Here is a 20,017-nt window from a genome sequence, read left to right on the forward strand (position 1 = left end):
ATGGACACCAAGGGGGGAAAGCAGCGGCAGGTGGGGATAGTGGTGTGATGAATTGGGAGATTGGGATTGACATGTATACACTGATGTGTATAAAACGGATGACTAGTAAGAACCTGCGGGCTACCCTGGTGGCGCAGTGGTTAAGAATCTGCCTGCCAATGCAGTGGACACGGGTTCAAGCCCTGGTCTGGGAGGATCCCACGTGCCGCGGAGCAACTAGGCCCATGAGCCACAACTACTGAGCCTGCGTGTCTGGAGCCTGTGCTCCGCAACAAGAGAGGCCGCGACAGTGAGAGGCCCACGCACCGCGATGAAGAGTGGCCCCCGCTAGCCACAAATAGAGAACGCCCTCGCACAGAAATGAAGACCCAACACAGCCAAAAATAAATATAAATAAAAATTAAAAACAATAAGAACCTGCTTATTAAAAAAATAAATAAAATTAAAAAAAAAAAAAAAAGCATAGGCGAGGACCTTGACTAGTTGGAGGCCATCTCTGAAGGCCCTGGGTCCCTGGGTCTGGCTTTTGGAGACTTCAGAGGAGGCTGGAGAGTTTGCATCCTCACCTCCAGCCCCAAGGCAGTATTTGCCACTATCAACTGTCAAGGGTTTCCAACCAGGGGCGGTACATCCCTCCAGGCGGTGTTTGACAATGTATGAGACCATTTCTTATCTGCTTTTGGTTATTACAAATTAGCACTTAATGAGCAGGGTCCCGGGATCTAATATCCTACAATGTGCCAGACAGTCCTTCCCCACCAAGAACTTACCCACTTAAAATGCTTGTGGAACCCCTGTTGAAAGCTGACAGAATAAAACCTGTGAAAATACTCCAAAAAAACCCAAAAAACAAAACATGCATTGCTGTTAACCTTACATAAATGAAATCAAATATAGATTATAGATTATTTTTAACCAAAATCTGTTATGCATTACATTATTATCTATACCTTTCGGTTTGCCTAAAATATTCAATATTTTTCAAATGTTTTCTTATTATTCTGATTATAAACATGTTAATATGTTTGTCAGTACTATATTCTACAAGATACAAACTTCTAGAAAGCATTCACTGTGTTCTTCTGAATAATCCTTCAGCCTAATCAAAAAAACATAGTGACTTGTTTGAGATCATAGAGAAAATAAAAAGTAGTCCTTTGGAGTCTAATTCCAGTGTCATTATTTTTTAGGACTCACTTTTTTCTTATTATGCAACTTGGCTAGAATTAAAAAAAAAAAAAAAGGTGTAGTATCACCATAGAATCTGCCTAAACACTAACATAGACTTAATACTAATTTAATTTAGTTTCATCTAAGAGCAAACTGAGGTATATAATTCTCTAAATTGTATACTTCTTGAGAACAAAATTTGTTCTTTTAATCTAGAAAATGATAAATACTTTTATTATTTAATAAAATAATAAATATTTGACTAAGAAAAGAATGTCCAGTTATAAGACTGGTCACAACTGAATATTTGTACTAATAAATATTTGACTAAGAAAAGAATGTCCAGTTATAAGACTGGTCACAACTGAATATTTGTACTAATAAATATTTGACTAAGAAAAGAATGTCCAGTTATAAGACTGGTCACAACTGAATATTTGTACTAATAAATATTTGACTAAGAAAAGAATGTCCAGTTATAAGATAAATAAGTACTAGGGATATAATGTACAACATAATAAATATAATTAACACTACTGTTCATTATATATGAAAGTTGTTAAAGGGAGTAATTCCTAAGAGTTCTCATCACAAGGAAAAAAATATTTTTTTCTTTTTCTGTTATTTTGAAACAGAAAATAACCAACAGGGACTTACTGTGTAGCACACGGAACTCTACCCAATATTTTATAATAACCTATTTTTTCTGTTATTTTGTATATATTTGAGATGATGGATGTTCACTAAACCTACTGTGATAATCATTGCATGATGTATCTATATCAAATCATTATGCTGTACACCTTAAACTTACATGGTGCTGTTGTCAATTATATCTCAATAAAACTGGAAGAGAAAAAGAATGAAAGAAATGAAAGAAAGAAAGGAAAGGAAGGAAGAAAGGAAGAAAGAAAGAGGGAGGGAGGAAAGAAGGAAGGAGAGAAAAGAATGTTTAGAACCATATTTTTGGAGTTCCTATGCTGATCTGTAAACCATCATCACATACTTGGAAAAGAAGTATAGTATTACTTTGACTCGATGCGTAGATTGATATTAATTTAAAATAAATCTCCTCACTCCATCCCAGTTGTGACGGCCTTTGCATTATTCTTGAAGATCCGGAACACTGTCCACTTATGAATCCCTCTATTTGAAAATCTCTCTCCTAAGACATTTGCATGAAATTCCTTTCCGCAATTTTTCTTCTTACCTTCCCTAGAGACCTTCTCTAACCACCCCAACTAAATTGGCTCCACACTCCTACCTTTTTTAACTCTCTATCTCTTCACCCATCTCCTCCTACCCACTCCTCAAGCACTACTTATCACTATCTGGATATGTTTGGTTGTTTGTTGTCTATTTCCCCACGCAGGACTATAACTTCATGAGGACAGGGGATTTTTTTCACCACTGAGTAATCTAAGCCTTGGCACATGGTAGGTCACAACTGAATATTTGTTGAATCAATGAATGGACAAAGAGTTGAAAAGGCACCCATTTAAGAGAGTCTAACTTCCAGCTTGAGCAATGAGCTTCAGTCATATCTTCAGCAACTTCCACGGGAACTCTCATGGAATTTAATTACATGTATTTTTCACCTTCAAAGTGCATTATAAATAATTCTTTAATACCTCCATGAAACAGATGTTAATACTCTGTTTTATAGTTGGGAAAATGAAAGCACAAAAAACTAAATCCCAAAAGATCGATAAGTGAGTCAATGTCAGAGACAGATTTAGAGAAGAATTTTGGATATTTAATCTTGCGCACCTGACTCTACAGAGTCATTTATCTATATCTTGCTTGTTACAACTCATTTAAAAGCATTTACTATTCCTGAATTTGAAAGTCTCTCAGGTAAGAAATTGGTTTATTGTGACAGCAGGTGACTCAGCTACTGTAAATGTTCTTTCAGGATCTTGCTCTTTGGGGCTTCCCTGGTGGCACAGTGGTTAAGAATCCGCCTACCAGTGCAGGGGACACGGGTTCGAGCCCTGGTTTGGGAAGATCCCACGTCCCGAGGAGCAACTAAGCCCGTGAGCCACAACCTCTGAGTCTGTGCTCTAGAGCCTGCGAGCCACAACTACTGAGCCCGTGTGCCACAGCTACTGAAGCCTGTGCGCCGAGAGCCCGTGCTCCACAACAAGAGAAGCCACTACAATGAGAAGCCCGCGCACCACAACAAAGAGTAGCCCCTGCTCACCGCAACTAGAGAAAGCCTGCGCACAGCAACAAAGACCCAACGCAGCCAAAAATAAATAAATAGATAAAAAAAAAAAATCTTGTTCTTTAATCTGTAGCCAGTAATTCCCAGAAAGCAAGTTGCTGTCTTAGCAGAAATACATGATCTGTAAGTAACTACTAATTAGTTTAATTATGCCCATCCCTCATTTAATTATAAAATGCTTCCACCATCCCAAATCTATTGCAAACATGGGGAAAATTCTTTATGCAGTGTCTGTAAAAGATTTACTCGAAGTCTAAGTTTGCTTTTGATTCTTCAAACATTATTAGAAATAATGGGACCTCAAAATTCCATATGCCAGAAGGATCACATGACCTCATTTTCCATCAGGAAGTTCCTTTTTTTTTTTTTGCGGTACGCGGGCCTCTCACTGTTGTGGCCTCTCCCGTTGCGGACGCGCAGGCTCAGCGGCCATGGCTCACGGGCCCAGCCGCTCCGCGGCATGTGGGATCTTCCCGGACAGGGGCACGAATCCGTGTCCCCTGCATCGGCAGGCGGACTCTCAACCACTGCCACCAGGGAAGCCCAGGAAGTTCCTTTTTATATAGGGACAGTGGTTCTCAAATCTGGCTGCATTTTAGAATCACCTGGAAATTTTACAAATATTGATACCTGGATCCTACCCTCAGAGATACTGATTTATGTGATCTGAGGTGTGGCTTTGTAATTTCTTCTGGAAGCTTCTGAAGTGCACCCAAGATGGAGACTTTTGTAGAAGAGCCTTGGTTCATGGATCTCTTGACACGACCTGAGAATGGACTCCAGGAAGGAGGCAAAGCCAGAAGACTTTGTAATGGTCTCTAGATTTCTATGTATTTCTAGATATTTAAAACTATTACACTATTATAAATATCTTATAGTATTCTTCATCCTGGGGTTATTTCTTAGAAGGATCTAGTTTTACTTTATCTAAGATTTAAGTTACCTCGAACTAAGATGAAACCGATGTCAAGGTGACAACAACTGGGATGAAGTGTATGAAACACTTCTTAAAATTGTAACAAGCTATAAAAATGTGAGATACAATTATAGTAATCAAAATTTTGACATGCTACATGAGCCACACAGGACCAAAGTGGCCATTTGTATGATATAAACTGTCACCAAAATCATTCTTAGTAATAAACAAAATCCACTGAAAATGTGTCTACTTTTATTTTGGACACTCTGTGCCTTCTTCATCAATCACTCTCACTGGCAGAAAAATGTATTTTGTTTTTCATGCCTGATCTCTCTACCCATTCTGATACCTACAGCTTCAAGTAAAACCCTATGGTAACATACTCGTTGTTACATTTAACAACCGCAGACCCCTCCATCATGAAAGCGTTATGAAGGGTCACACCCATATATGGTTTTCATTTGTTTTCTATCAACTTCTCATACTTGGTGGATTGCTTAACTGTGAATGGCAACAAAGGCAACACAGAAAAATGGATGTAAATGAGGAAAAAATTACCGAAACAGAAATGCTTTGTAAAAAATCAGCACAAAAAAACACACGCGCTTAGACCTATAAGAGCCAGGACTAGAGACCCTGTCTCTATCAGTGGTTCATCTTGCTGAGTGCTTCCAGAACCCTGTGCTCCTGCATCCCTCTCTCCCATCACTGGCTGTGGACCTTGGGTCTCTTGTCACTTGATTACCTAAGCTCTTTGAAAGAGTTGTTTTCCCCTACTTGGCTCCAGGCTGCTGGGCTTGCATTTGGTATACGTTCTCTAAAGCTACAAGGCTGGTGTCATCATTCAGCACTCCTATTTAAATACTCCCTTAATTCCTCCTGTTTAGTCTGGCTTATTGGGTGTCGCCCATAAAAACAGTTCGGCTTTTGTAATCACCATTAGAGCAGGGAGTGTGACTAATCAGTCAGTTCACTGCAACTCTGTTATTTTCTGCGAAGTGAGTCAGTTTCAACATAAGCTTTGTGCTCATATGCACTCCCTACTCTCTGGTATTCAAGTCCATATTTGTTCCAGACTCTAGATGCTTTAAAAAAAAAAAAGGCTGCTTGTTTAATTTATAAAAGCATGTTCTATACACCCTCTAAGAAGAACTAACTCCACAGGAATTTGGAGAAATCCCCGTAACGCTAGCTCACTACACAGAATTCCCAGGACAGGGAAGACATTTGTTCCCTCAGTTTGGAGAACTGTACCAATAATACAATGAGCTCAGGTCAACACACACATACTGAATGTTTACAGAGTGCCAAGTACTTTTCATATATCATTATCTTAAAAATCAACAGTTATCTTAGAACAGTTTTAGATTTACAGAAAAATTACAAAGAATACAGAGTTTCCATATATCCCACACCCAGTTTTCCCTATTATTATTATCTTACATTAGTATGATACATTTGTTACAGTAATGTAATGCTACATTATCATTACAATATTGATACATTGTTATTAACATCTGTATTTTATTTCCAGATTTCCTTAGTTTTTACCTACTGTCTTTTTTGTCCCAAGATCCCATCCAAGATAGGACATTCCATTTAGTCATTGTATCTTCTTAGGCTTCTGCTGACTGTGACAGATTCTCAGACTTTTTTCTTTTTTTTTTTTTTTTGCGGTACGCGTGCCTCTCACTGTCGTGGCCTCTCCCGTTGCGGAGCACAAGCTCCGGACGCGCAGGCTCAGCGGCCATGGCTCACGGGCCCAGCCGCTGCGCGGCATGTGGGATCTTTCCGGACCGGGGCACGAACCCGTGTCCCCTGCATCGGCAGGCGGACTCTCAACCACTGTGACACCAGGGAAGCCCTCAGACTTTCTTTTTGATGAACTTGACAGTTTTGAGGAATACTGGTAAATATTTTGTAGAATGTCCCTCCACTGAGATATGTCTAGTTTTTTTCTCATTAGACGGGGGTTAAGAATTCTTAAGAGGAAGACCACAGAGGTAGAATGCCATTTTCATCATATCATGTCAAGGGCATACACCATCAACATGAGTTATCATTGTTGATGTTAACCTTAATCACCTGGCTGAGGTAACGTGTCAGATTTCCCTATGGTAACTTTACGGTCACTTTGCCTTCTTTTTCCCCTTTTCCATTCTGTACTCTTCAGAAGGAAGTCACTATGCACAGCTCACACTTAAAGAGTAGGGAGCTATGATCCACCTCCTTGAGGGCAGACTATCTGCACTAATTATCTGAAGATTCTATTTATTCAGTCATTTTCTATATCAGTGTGGACTCAAGGTTTGTTTTTAAAATATACTTGGGTTATAATCCAACACTTTTTAATTTCTTTTCTTGCTCAAGTTTTTCCACCTTTGACCACTGGGGACTCTTTCAGTTGGGTCCTTGTCCCTTTAACATAGTCCTTCATTATGGATTTTTTTTTTTTTTTAGCACTTCTTTAATTTCTGGCTCTATAAGATGCTCCAGGCTCATCTTGCATATTTTCTGCCGCAGTCCTCGGATTAGCCATTTCTTGAGAAGCCTCGGTTCCTTTTATTGGAGGATAGTATTAGAAATCAAGATCTGGATGATAAATATGCTGACTGTTACTGGGATGTTTTTGCTTCTCAGCTAAAAGAGAAACTATATGTACATATACTAACCCACGTATTTACACATATCCATAAATATTTCTATGTAACCATTTGCATCTATATTAATCTAAACATGAATTCATACGGATATCTTCAACTCAAATCCATTACCATATTGATCATTATAGCTGACTTCCCTTGCTTCAACAGTGAGAAAACTGGTTCCTACCATCCACATCCATTCACTTAATTGTTCAATTCCAGTATACATGCAGGGCAGTTTCAGAATTGTTGTTAACCTGCACCCATGTGGGAGGCAACTTTATCAACTACAGTGTTTTCCAGAGAGTCTGGAAAACATTATTCTGGACAGCCATTAGCCTGGTATCATTCAACGATTCTCTATCAAGGAAGAAGGCAGAATCAATAAGGGAGGAAAATGAATGGTCCTCACCACATACCACACTGGAGTGGCAGGTCAGGGAAGAGAAAAATACAGTGGGTTCATTTTGAATTTTAGCTGAGTTTCCACGAAAAGGGCAGTTGTTTTCCTCCTTGGACTGCAAACTTTTGACACAACGCTCATGTCCTTCCTTTGCCACTGAACCAGTTTCACCTTCTTTCAGCCTCCACAGCCATCATCCATGATCAACAGAAGGGGAGCAACTTTACTGAGTATATTACAAAGTGCGAGGTGAGAGGGCACAGCAGGGTAATGAGACAGCGAGGGATGGATAAACAGAAGTATCAGCTAGTTGTTGGGCAGCTGGAGGTAGCAGAGATTGCAAATAGGTACTGACAGGTCGAAAATATTAAAACAACAAGGGGAAATGGGTGGGTGATGGAACGAAATTTTACAGTTGACCATTAATGAGGCCCCATCCACAGCTTTGACTGGCCTGTGCCCTTTCATTGATCTATTATCAAATCAGTTGTCAATGTGCTATCTTCATCCAGTGGCACTTGGCAATTCTAAAAACAAACCCTTCCATAGTCACTCTCCAGACCTGACCTGATATCTAGAAAGTATTAAGCCAATATATGGGAAAGAGCAAGCAACTCCACACATGGAAAGCTAAAGTTTTCCCTATCATACGAGAAGATTCAGAGTTAAGATTCTTAGAAGAAGAAAATGGCATGGCAGAAGGAATGAGGGCTTTGGAGGTTCACTCATCTGGCTTTGATTTCAAGCTCTGCCACTTAACAGCTGTGCAACCCTAGGCAAACTATTTGCTATTGTTTATATTCAAATGATATTAAAATACTAAATTATTAGATATCTTTAAAATAACATTAAATATATTTTAATATTTAAAATTATATGTAACAAAACCATAGAATTTTATAGCACAAAGAATGGATCTTAATATATGCAAATTTATAAATCATTTAGGAGGGTGAGCGATCCTGAGATGGAATGCAGAATGTGACAAAACAATTTATCTGTATTATAAATGCATGAAGCAACCTCACTGGGGGGTGGGAGGATCAAGTGTTAACCTAAGTAACTTCGGAAATGAGTGGAGTCTGTCAGACTACAGGCAAAAGAAACTGTCCATGAACATTGTGGTCTAGTTGGAAGGGGGATGTGAAACTTCCAGGAGTGTCCTTAAAGGGAGGGGATGCCCTTCTCACTTTTCTTCTTTCCTACTGGGTAGAACAGGACACGATGCCCAGTGGGAACACTGATTTTGGACCACAAGGTTGATGATGATGGAAACAAAAAGAAGAAACCCATCTTCTTCTCATGACTCTGGAGCCACCATACCAGCTAAATTTACATGGAATGAAAAAGAAACTTCTGCCTTGCTTAACCCACTCTTATTTTGAATTTCCTGTCACAAAGGAATCTAATCCCAACTAATATGGAGTTTACTTGTATCTTTTCCTCCCTGGCTTTTACTCTTCCACAAATCCCTGAATCCCTCACAAAGTGATGGTACATAACTTTTCAATATATAACTCTCCTTCTAAGACACTCTGATGTCTCCTTAAGCACCTAACTCTAGACAATGAAGCAGGGGGGATAAAGTGGACTCTTGCTCACAAAAAGATTATGCCCTTGAATGGAGCAATAATTGATCAGGAACATAATTCACATGAACTCATTATCCTCACAGAAGAGTTTGTAAAATGAGCTGAATGACAGTATAAATTTAGCTTTTGTTTCCTTTATATCAAAATTACACACTTACTGGATTTGGGGAGAAATGTTAAGAAGTATAACCTTTAAAAATTAAAGCAACCTTAACTCTGATCCTCCCACCCCGCAGTGAGGTGGGGCTGTAAACTGGTGCAGCCACTATGGAGAACAGTATGGAGGTTCCTCAAAAAACTAAAAATAGAACTACTATATGATCCAGCAATTCCACTTCTGGGTATTTTTCAAAGGAAAACAGAAAGAGTAATTCAAAAAGATATATGCATGTCTATATTCATTGCAGCATTATTTATAATAGCCAAGACATGGAAGCAACTTAAATGCCCATTGGTAGATGAATGGATAAAGAAGATGTGGTATATATATACAATGGAACATTACTCAGCTACAAAAAAGAATGAAATCTTGCCATTTGCTACAACGTGGATGGACCTAGAGGGTATTACACTAAGTAAAATAAGTCAGACAAAGACAAATACCATATGATGTGACTTATAAGTGTAATCTAAAAAACAAAACAGATGAACAAACATAACTAAACAGAAACAGACTCAGATACAGAAAACAAACAGGTGGTTGCCAGAGTGGAGGTGGGGAGGGGGGAGGGGAGAAGTGAAAAAAAGAAGGTAACTATGTGAGGTAATGAATGCTAATTAACTTGATTGTGGTGATCATTTCACAATGTATATTCACATGAAACCATCACATTGTACACCTTAAGTATACAATATTTGTCAGTTATACCTCAATAAAGCTGAAAAAAGATTTAAAAAAAATAATAAAATAAAAGGCAAAAATAAATAAATAAAAATAAATTAAAATGTGAAGCAACACAAAATAAAAACACTAACATGTTGGTTGGAAGGTGGTAAGTATGTGGTCTAAAACAGTAGAACTATTAAGAAAATAGTCATTCACGACTGGCATTGTTGCTTTTCCTTCAGGTATTTCCATAAATAGGCACTAATAGTCTAAAATCTCTCTCCCCACCCCACCACCACCCCCGACTTTTGATGTTAAACAGGATTTAGGAATTGCAGGTCTGTTCCTGGAATAATGAAGCAGATAAGGAGGATGGCAGTTAATAGTTGCTAGATGTCCGTTTCAAAATGGTTACCTAGCAACAGCCCGAGCTTGTAGCTACAAGGACTATTGCCAGCAGCTTACAGCTAAAAAGCTTGCTTGAGCTACATACTTCCTCCACTAAACATCTCCTCTGCCTGGTTTTCAAAATAAGAATCACCTTTTGGGGTCATGCGGGCTGACGTGCAATGGACCATCTGTTCTGTCTTATCTCGCCCTCTGACAGGGTTAATGTGCTTGCTGTGTTTATAGCAAACCACTCAGGTTGTGAAGAAAAAAAAAATCTCGTGGTATTTGAAGCTAAAACAAAATCTCTTTCAAAGTTTCTAGATGCCAGAGGTGGCAGCTATGTGAGTTCCTAAATAGATTTTTTTTTTAAAGTCCATTTTTAAGCAAGAAAATTAAGTTTCCTGAAACCCAAAGAAGTAACTTCAAAGAGTTTAAATCAGTGTTAAGTAATTTTCACTAGAGTTAAGTATCATTCTAAGAGCACTCTAACCAACTCAGCCCCCCACGTTTTCATCTGTTTATGTTCAGTTCCAGGAAACTAAAACAAATATCTATAAAAGGAGAAACGCAGGATGTATTACAGAGGTTGTGGTATTTGATATTTACATCCTGTCATTAAGCTGCACTTTTATTTCCTTTGTGTTAAGCCTCTCTCCTTGTTTACACCTATTTTCTAACTATATTTCAAAATTAGAAAAAGATTTCTTTGTAAAGTCTCTGGAACTCTATAATCTCTCAAAAGGAAAGCCTCTTGATAAGGTTTAAATACACATCACACATGCTGTATGGGTTAAGAATCTATTAAAAATCAAATCTGCAGGAACTTGGATATTTTTAAACACAAACAGATATTGGTACATAATAATGTTCACAGCAGCATTATTCAAAATAACTGAAAAGTGGAAAAACCGTGTCCATCGACAGATGAACGGATAAACAAAATGTGGCATATATTAAAATATAGAATAGTATTCAGCCCTAAAAAGGAAGAAAATTCTGACACAAGCTCCAATAGGGATGAACCTTGAAGACATGATGCTAAGTGAAATAAGTCGGACACAAAAGGATAAATATTGTATGATTTCGCTTATATGAGGTACGTAGAACTGTCAAATTCATAGAGACAGAAAGTAGAATGGTGGTTTCCAGTGGCTGGGGTGGCAGCAGGGGTAGGGAATGGGGAGTTTTTGCTTGATGGGTACAGAGTTTCAGTTGGAGAAGATGAAACAGTTCTGGAGATGGATAGTGGTGATGGTTGCACAACTTTGTAAATGTAGTTAATGCTAGTCAACTGTATAGCTAAATTTAAAATGGTAAATTTCACTTATATATATTTTACCACGATTTTACAAAAGCCAAAAGCATTTCTTTAGCCCAGACCAATGTTAACGATACTCGTGGTTTTTCCTTGTGCTCCAGTGTCCTAATGGGAGATAACCACAGCGAGATAAAAATCTACTATGGGGATCATGTCATGAACAGAGGAATAAACCACGTTATTAAAAGAGTAAAATCCTACCTGATTCTTGCTAGGAATTCTGACATTGGTTGAACCAAAAGTAAAAAAAAAAATAGAAAGAAAGAAAGAACGACTCTTTTGAGGGGAGAAGGGGCTGACAACATGTATCCTAACAAATATCCTTTGTGTTGTTTTCTCCTTGCTCTTTCTCCTTCAGTGACCAGACATTTAAATTAGTCTCTCCTGAAGAATTAAACAAAATATATTTAAAAGTGAACTAGAACTGAAATTATATTTTGCTGTTGCTTCCCCTGAAGAGAACTTTCACATACTCTACATGGCTTTTGTAATGGATCTTGTTCAGCAATGTAATGACAATATTACTAGTTTTGCTCGTTTTCTCATCTGGGCCCTAAACTGAAACACTGAGATAACTATTACATAGAGATACGGCCATCCTGATTACAGTGCCCTGGGTTAATCACAATGGGCCCCAAATGAAGACCAGATTAGACTTTTAGGCTCTTCTGAGTCACATGTTTACGATGTGTAATTGTTATAAAGACATATCTCATTTAAAAGCATGATTTTTATCTTTTGATATACATTGTCTTAAGTTTTTATCCCTCTTGCAAAAGTAAAGTGTATCTATTATAGAAAAATCAGGAAATACATGTAGGCCTAATAAGTCCTAGGGCTCCACATAACCCAATGGCCACAAGGAATTCCATCAAAGCAGCATGGTAGGCTGGCCTGTCTGCCTGTAATGGTGCTGTGTTATGCCTTATTTCCTGCACCCCATTTCCTCCAGAGGCATCCCCCCAACCTCCTCTGTGCTGCTCCATCCTTTTAGAGGCTGAGCCTCGTATGCACACTGTGTTACCCAGGTTTCCTGCCTTCTGCTTGGGTTCAGCCAATGGGAGGACTGGTAGCCCCACGTCTCTGCATCCTAAAGAAGTAACTACTTCCCAGAAGAAATACTGAGTCTTATTTGGGGTTTGTCCCAGAGCAGATCTTGAAACAAGGACTTGAATGCAAGCCATTTATTTGGGGGATGACCCTAAGAAACAGTGGTAAGGAAATGAGGAAGAGAAGAAAACAAGAGGGTATATTGTCAAGCAAGTCACCCTACAGGCAACTAAAGTTTAATCTTTCGGGACAAGGCGGGGAGGAATCTTAGAAACAGTGAAGAATATGCACCTCAGAGCTGTCCCATGTGAAGGGTGGGAGTGGGTTACTTATCACCAATTTCCATCTGTCATTGCAGGTGGATGCCCCAGGGACAGTGTACGTGACAACGTAAGGGCTGTGCCCATTGATTCCTCCAAAGGTGTTTCTGGAAGGACAGAGTCAGTGGAGTGGCAGGGCCTGAAGCCAGATGCTTCAGAGAAAGAAGTGGAGATGATGTGTTTGGACAATTCTTCCAGAAAGCTTGATCCTGAAAGGGAGGAGAGAGAGAAACCATCGCTCTAACCCCACAGCCCCAAAGGCTGCGGGGTTAGAGCGATGGTTTTCAAACTTGGATCTCTGAAAGTACTCTCTGTCCTTAAGATATGAGAATTTAAACACACACACACACACACACACACACACACACACGCTGTACACACTGTATCCCCTGGATGCCCACTGATAACTGAAAACTATTTGGGGATTTCAGTTCCTCTGGTCATATTCGTGTTTACAATCAAGTTGCAGCGGCGGTAATCCTTTAAAGATGACTTTCCAACAGAAATTGTTCCTGCTGTACGAGAAAAGGGATGGTCTCCATGGGAGTGATGTCCGTTTCTAGGGATGGTCTCCATGGGAGTGATGTCCGTTTCTGTGTTGACAAGGAGAATCCTGATCCTGTCTTATGTGCTACTTGTTCCAGCTTTGGAGATGTTTGAATTAGAATGAACATTCCCAATGGAGAATGTTTATGTCCTGGAAAAGACACTGAGACTCAAAGAGAACAAAGAGAAACAAAGGGAACCAAATATTGGGGATGAGAGATTTGTCATATTAAACCAGGGACACAAGCTGAAAGCTTGATCACATGTATCTACCAAATCACTCTGGCTACAGGACACCTTTCCAGAAAGCAGCTCTGGAAACTTCCAACCCTGAAGGACTCAAGGACTTGATTTTCAGAGAGGAACTACTTTAGTGGGTATATAAGCGAATGTCTCAAGCAAGATTCAGTGGGAATGGGCTCCCCTGTGGCCATGGCAGCATTGGAGTTGGGGACATAGTAGGTGGGCGACATGTAAAAGCCACTTGTTTGGCCATCCCAGAGAACCTTCCTGTCTGTATGAGAATGCAGGCCATGAATATGACTTAGTGTGTATCTGCAAAAAGCAAAGACAACCCGTCATAGGTAATCTCAAGATTCTGATGTCTAATAAGGAAGCTGAAGAACTTGGCATCAATGATTAGGATAAATAATCTTAGAAGTATTCAGTGTTTAAAGGAGTTTTACCAAAACAAACAAACAAACAAAACAAACCTGCAACCCCCCCACCCCCAACACACACACTCACAGAGGAAAAACACTCCATTTTAACAGAGCAACTATTTGCAACTTGTTTTCTGGTCTTTCAAATCTTGATCTATACGCCTATGGTTTTTAAATTGTTGTGGTCAATGTATTGAATACTTCATGAGTGATCCGAGACAAACCATGTTAGCTCCACTAGTCTGTTTTTCTATCAGTAAATGGAGAGAACTGCTTCTATTTCACAAGGTTATGATGAAGCATAAGTGAGATAATGTAGTATAAACACAATCTGTAAACTCTAAAGTATAAAATTATGAGGTATAATACTCATGCGATTGTTTCTTATATGCTTTTCTATGTATCATTTTCAATGGTTACAAAATATTCAAACTGAATTGCTATCATTGTTTATTTAACCATTGTCTAATTGTTGCTCATTCCTGCTTTTTGCTGTCATAAAGTTGATTATAAACATCTCTGCATGGTGAGCATTTTTCCCTTCTGAAATATTTCCTTAGACCAAATTCCTGGAAGTAGAACGGCTGGGTCCAAATAGCAGCTGGGACATTCTTCTTGAGATGATGTACATCTTCTTAGTACAAACCCCACCCCCGCCAAGATCTGAAACCTAGTTAATTAGGATGTACCACAATTCAGATAAATTAAAAAACTAAATCTAATCCTGGTGGTGGCAGAAAATCAGGATATATAAAACCATATCATCATAATTTTCAAAAGGCAGATAGTTAAATTTTCTCTGATCCTGGAACATGTCTCCCAGTGGCTAAAAAATCCTCTTTTTGAAACATGGCAAGATAGAGAATGAAATGCAAAGACCCTGACCTGGTAACCTTCTTTTCCAGTTTTAGCATCCTCTGTTTACCTGGTTTTCAGAGGATGAATGTCTTCCCCTCTGAGGCTTCAGGCACCCTCTTCTCAGTTGGATTAGATTCCCAGCAAAGTAATTTTGGTAAAAGGATGGTTTGCTACACAGATTTTACGTTAAAGTCAGGGATGTGAATTTTGTGCTGCATGTATATAAAATATGAGAGCATATTCCTCATGATCTGGTTTCAGTTTTCTGGAAATATCTTAATATTTATAAAGTATATGCAGATTCCTGGGCTCCTGAGCTGTACACACTCGTAATATCAATTATGTGATACTATTTTTGGAGGCTTAAATGCTCAGATTGGCAGGAGTTCTCTCTGCCTAAAAGATTCCTTTTTTTGATTGAAATTTTGCTTTCCTCCAGGCCATTTCTTTACGGATGCCTGCAGGGATCAAAGAAATATCTAACCAAACAACTATGGTTCACTAGAAACTTTCCCTATGTTTCAGGGGAATTTTACTTAATATCGTTAATCAAGGGACCAGTATGGTTGATTATTGAATGATTAGTTCTACATGGATCTTTTGCTTCTCCAGATATTTCTTTTTGAATTTATTTTATTTTTTAATTTTTTGGCCACGTGGCACAGCATGTGGGATCTCAGTTCCCCTACTAGGGACTGAACCTGTGTCCCCTGCAGTGGAGTCTTAACCACTGGACTGCCAGGGAAGTCCTCATATATTTCTTTTTTAAATGGCTTGAGAGGGAGTTAGGAGGAGGTATAATGGAAAAGTGCTGGCTAAGAGTTAGATGTGTCTGATTTCAGCTTTGCCACTAACTAGCTGTATGACCAGATTCAAGTTACTGAACCTACTTGGGGTTCAGTTTCTTCAACTTCAATGTTGAATGTAACAAACACTCTGTCATTCTATATGCAGGAAAGGCTATTCAGAGAGCCAAATAACATAGAAAAGTCTATTTCTAAATGTTGTGCTATTGTGGTTCATTGTGTGTGTGTGTGTGTGTGTGTGTGTGTGTGTGTGTGTGTGTGTTGCTGGAGCACTGGGTGGGAGGAAAGCTTCCTACTTCTCCACATATCAGTAGTTGAAAAACAGGCTGGAAGAAAAACACTGTGTTCTCCTATGTTTGGGCAAACAGGAATCAGGCCGCCCTAACCTCACGGTCGCATGGAGATTGCCAGGAAGCCTGCAAAGACAGCATGCTGCCCAGACAGCGTGTTTGGCTGAGAGGAAGCTGGAAGGAGCAGTGGAGAGAGTTAATGCTTGTAAAGAGGTGAGCAGGTGCTGGCAGGGTGCTGCACGTACTAAGTGCTGCAGTGACACCTGCCTGACGGTCATTATTAGCTCCTGCAGAAACAGCCAGTAGCGATCTAGGGAGGGGCCTTAACTTACTCCAACCTCACTTCAGGAGCGTTAGTACTTTAATACGTCTACTACTTGTTAAGATTATTATTCCTTTCAGATCCAAATTCTTGCAGCTGGGTATTTATATCTTTTTTTGGTATTTCTCTGGCATCGCTGTTGAAGCTAAGATCTCAGATGAGAGGATCAGGTTCTACAAATCACTACTATGAGAGCTCTGAGAAAGTGAGTCCCAGCATCCCCGAGTCTGCCTTCCCTTCCTCTGGGGCCCTTGGAGTCCCAGGCCTGTCGGGCTGTGTGGCCATCCTAGCGGCCTCCGGCTCACCCAGCCTACACACCTCTGCTAATGCCTCTTACAGTCACACTTTCATTTCTCCCTAACACTTCTCTGGCCCTGCCACTGGTCGAACACTACGTCCTGCTGCTTCTTCACACGTCCCTCAGCTCCAGGGAGAACATTTGCTGTGAGCTTTCAGGTGCCCTTCTTTGGCTCTCTGCCTAGAAGGTTCTTGCCCCTGCTTGCTGGCCTGGTAAACTCGTAAGCCTGCCATCCTTCAAGACTCAGTTAAACTGTCCCTTCCAGTGTTGTATTGCTTCCCCCTCTGAGCTGCCTCAGCACCCAAGACAATTACATCTACACAGGACAGTGTGAGTTTCTTGGAATCATGCATTTTATTTTCATTTTTGTAATTCCAGCACAGAATCTGGCAAATAGACGCTCAATAAATGCTCAGTCCATATTTAGACATGCGTTCTAATCATCTCACCTGCAATTCCTGTTTAGAACAGGGGGAGGGGAGGGGCTTAGATGAAAAAAGTTGTGGGGCTTCCCTGGTGGCACAGTGGTTGAGTCTGCCTGCCGATGCAGGGGACATGAGTTCGTGCCCCGGTCCGGGAAGATCCCACATGCCGCGCAGCGGCTGGGCCCATGAGCCATGGCCACTGAGCCTGCGCGTCCAGAGCCTGTGCTCCGCAACAGGAAAGGCCACAACAGTGAGAGGCCCAAGTAACGCTAAAAAAAAAAAAAAAAAAAAAAGTTGTGTAAACTGACATGGGAGAATCTATATTAAAACATGTTCAATGGGCTTCCCTGGTGGCCGCAGTGGTTGAGAATCTGCCTGCCAATGCAGGGGACACAGGTTCGAGCCCTGGTCTGAGAAGATCCCACATGCCGCGGAGCAACTGGTCCCGTGAGCCACAACTACTGAGCCTGTGCGTCTGGAGCCTGTGCTCCGCAACAAGAGAGGCTGCGATAGTGAGAGGCCCACACACTGCGATGAAAAGTGGCCACCGCTCGCCGCAACTAGAGAAAGCCCTCACACAGAAACGAAGACCCAGCACAGCCAAAAATAAATTAAAAAAAAACAAACAAACCAACATGTTCGATCGTCAATTTGCTTTATGTAAAGTCATCTTTAAACAACGAAAAATGGGACCAGATGACATATGGTCCATTTCAGTTTCAAAGATCTTATCTAAAGGAAAGTCCCTCCATACTCAACCCCCAGCACACTCCCCCATGAATTTCTCTTACACTTTCTATCAACCATGGACCCATTTAGGTTAATAAGTTACTCTTTTCAAAACATTACTTGCTAGGAAAGCTAAGCCTTATTTACCCCTTAGCGCGAATTACTCTAAATAGAAATTCTGCTGTGGACAGCCATGTGTTGAAGACAGTCAGTGTACTTTGTTGTTTGTTTATTGAAGTATAATCAACTTACAATGTTATATTAGTTCACTTTGGTTTTGTTTATTGAAGCATAATTGACTTACAATATTGTATTAGTTTCACTTTGTTTTCGTTTGTTTATTAAAGTATAATTGACTTACAATATTAGTTTCAGGTGTACAACAGAGTGCCCTGGTATTTTTGTACAACGCAAAATGATCACCACGTGGAGAAGCGTACTTTGAATGGAGGGCTCTCCGTAGGCATACAGGTTACAGCTCTTATGCTAATTAGTGCTCCTGACCTGCAGTCTACTCTTGGCCCAAATTCCAGGCCCATGGAAAGCCATTCTCCACAGTGTAAAGAGTCTGGGCATCTTTGCCAGACAAAGCTGGTTTCAAATCCTGGCTCTGTCACATACTGGCCCTATGACTTTGGGTAAGTTACTCAACTTAGCAGAGTCTCTATTTCCTCACCCATAAAATAGTGATAATAACAGCAAATACCTCACAGGGCGTTGAGAGGATTACATGAGATGATGGGGCTAAGGTGCTGCCATAGAGCAAACGCACGTTAATAGTAACTGTTAGAGCTCTGCATGATTCTGGGGCTCCATAGACTTGCCAGGAGTAGGTCTGGATTGGTTGGCTGTTGGGTCTTGCTCTGAACTGGAGATGGGCTGGGGTGGGGGCGGTTTGGTGATAGGACAGGAGGCCTGCTGAACACCCAGTCAGGTATCGCATACTGCGGGGCCCTGAGGTTTGATCAGCTGGGGGACACGCTATTCCAGGAGCTCCATGACAGTCATCAACCCAGCGCCTACCAACGACCCTGGACTCTGGGGGCCAGTCCCTCTTGCAGCTGAAGGTCTTTTCCATTCCTAGCCTGCTGAACTAGGGAAGCCACTGCACTTTATAAAGCTGTGAAACATACAGAAACTCTTATTTCAAACATGAAATAAAATGCCAGACTCAGTTTTGCATCTGTAAATAATCTATCTCACCTTTGGAAGTGAAGCCCATGGAAGATTATTTCTTAAAGTGGGGCGTTTAGAGCAGCTACACCTGAGCCCCATCTCAGGCATGCTGAATCAAGATCTCGGAGATGAGGATGAAGAGCCTACATTAAATCAAGTCCCCCAGGTAATCCTGATGCACCCTGAACCCTTGCTTCTGCAACTGCGTTCCCACCGGCACCACTTCGGCGCTTATAAGAATTGCAGACACTCAGGCCCTGCCCCAGACCTACTGAATCTGCACTTTTAAATAACTGCGCTAAAATATGCATAACACAGAATTTACCATCTTAACTGTTTTTTGAAGTGTACAGTTCAGTAGTGTTAAGTATATTCACATTTTTGTGCAACCAATTCCCGGAAGTCTTTCCATCCCGCGAAACTGAAACTCAGTACCCATGAAAACAACTCCCCATCTCCTTCTCGCCCCATCCCCGCCCCAGCCACTGGCAACCACTCAGAACTGCATTTTAACAAGTTCCCCAGATGATTCATATGCCCATTAAAGGTTGAGAGTCACTGCCCTAAGTATGAGAACCACACATCGTAAAATCAGGAGCCACTGTGAGTGTCTTGAGGCACCCAGGCCATGACCCTGGGCCAGGCAATGGAAACGAGGCAGCAGAGCAATGACTAGTCCCTCTAGACAATTCTGATGCTCAAGTGGTTTGAGAACCACTGCTCTGACCAGTGATTTGCACTCTTGCCTACATACTAGAATCACCTGGGAACTTTAAAATTCATGCCTGAAACCCATCCCAAACCAACTAACTCTAGTCTCTAAAGGCAGAGCCCAGGTATTCTGAAAGATCTCCCAGTGATTCTGATAACTTAGCCAAGTTTCAGAACCACTGGAGGGACGAAGGAGAGGTTGGTAGGATTCTGCACTGTGCGTGGGATTTAGAGGGGAATGATGGCTCCAGGGAAGGCATCATAACTGCTGCTTCATTTTATATTGGCCCAGCTACCCTGATATGAATGATTGCTCCAAGGAGTTAAAAAAAAA

The sequence above is a fragment of the Leucopleurus acutus genome, assembly GCF_964270905.1.
Source record: "Leucopleurus acutus genome assembly, chromosome: 21".
Classification (NCBI taxonomy): domain Eukaryota; kingdom Metazoa; phylum Chordata; class Mammalia; order Artiodactyla; family Delphinidae; genus Leucopleurus; species Leucopleurus acutus.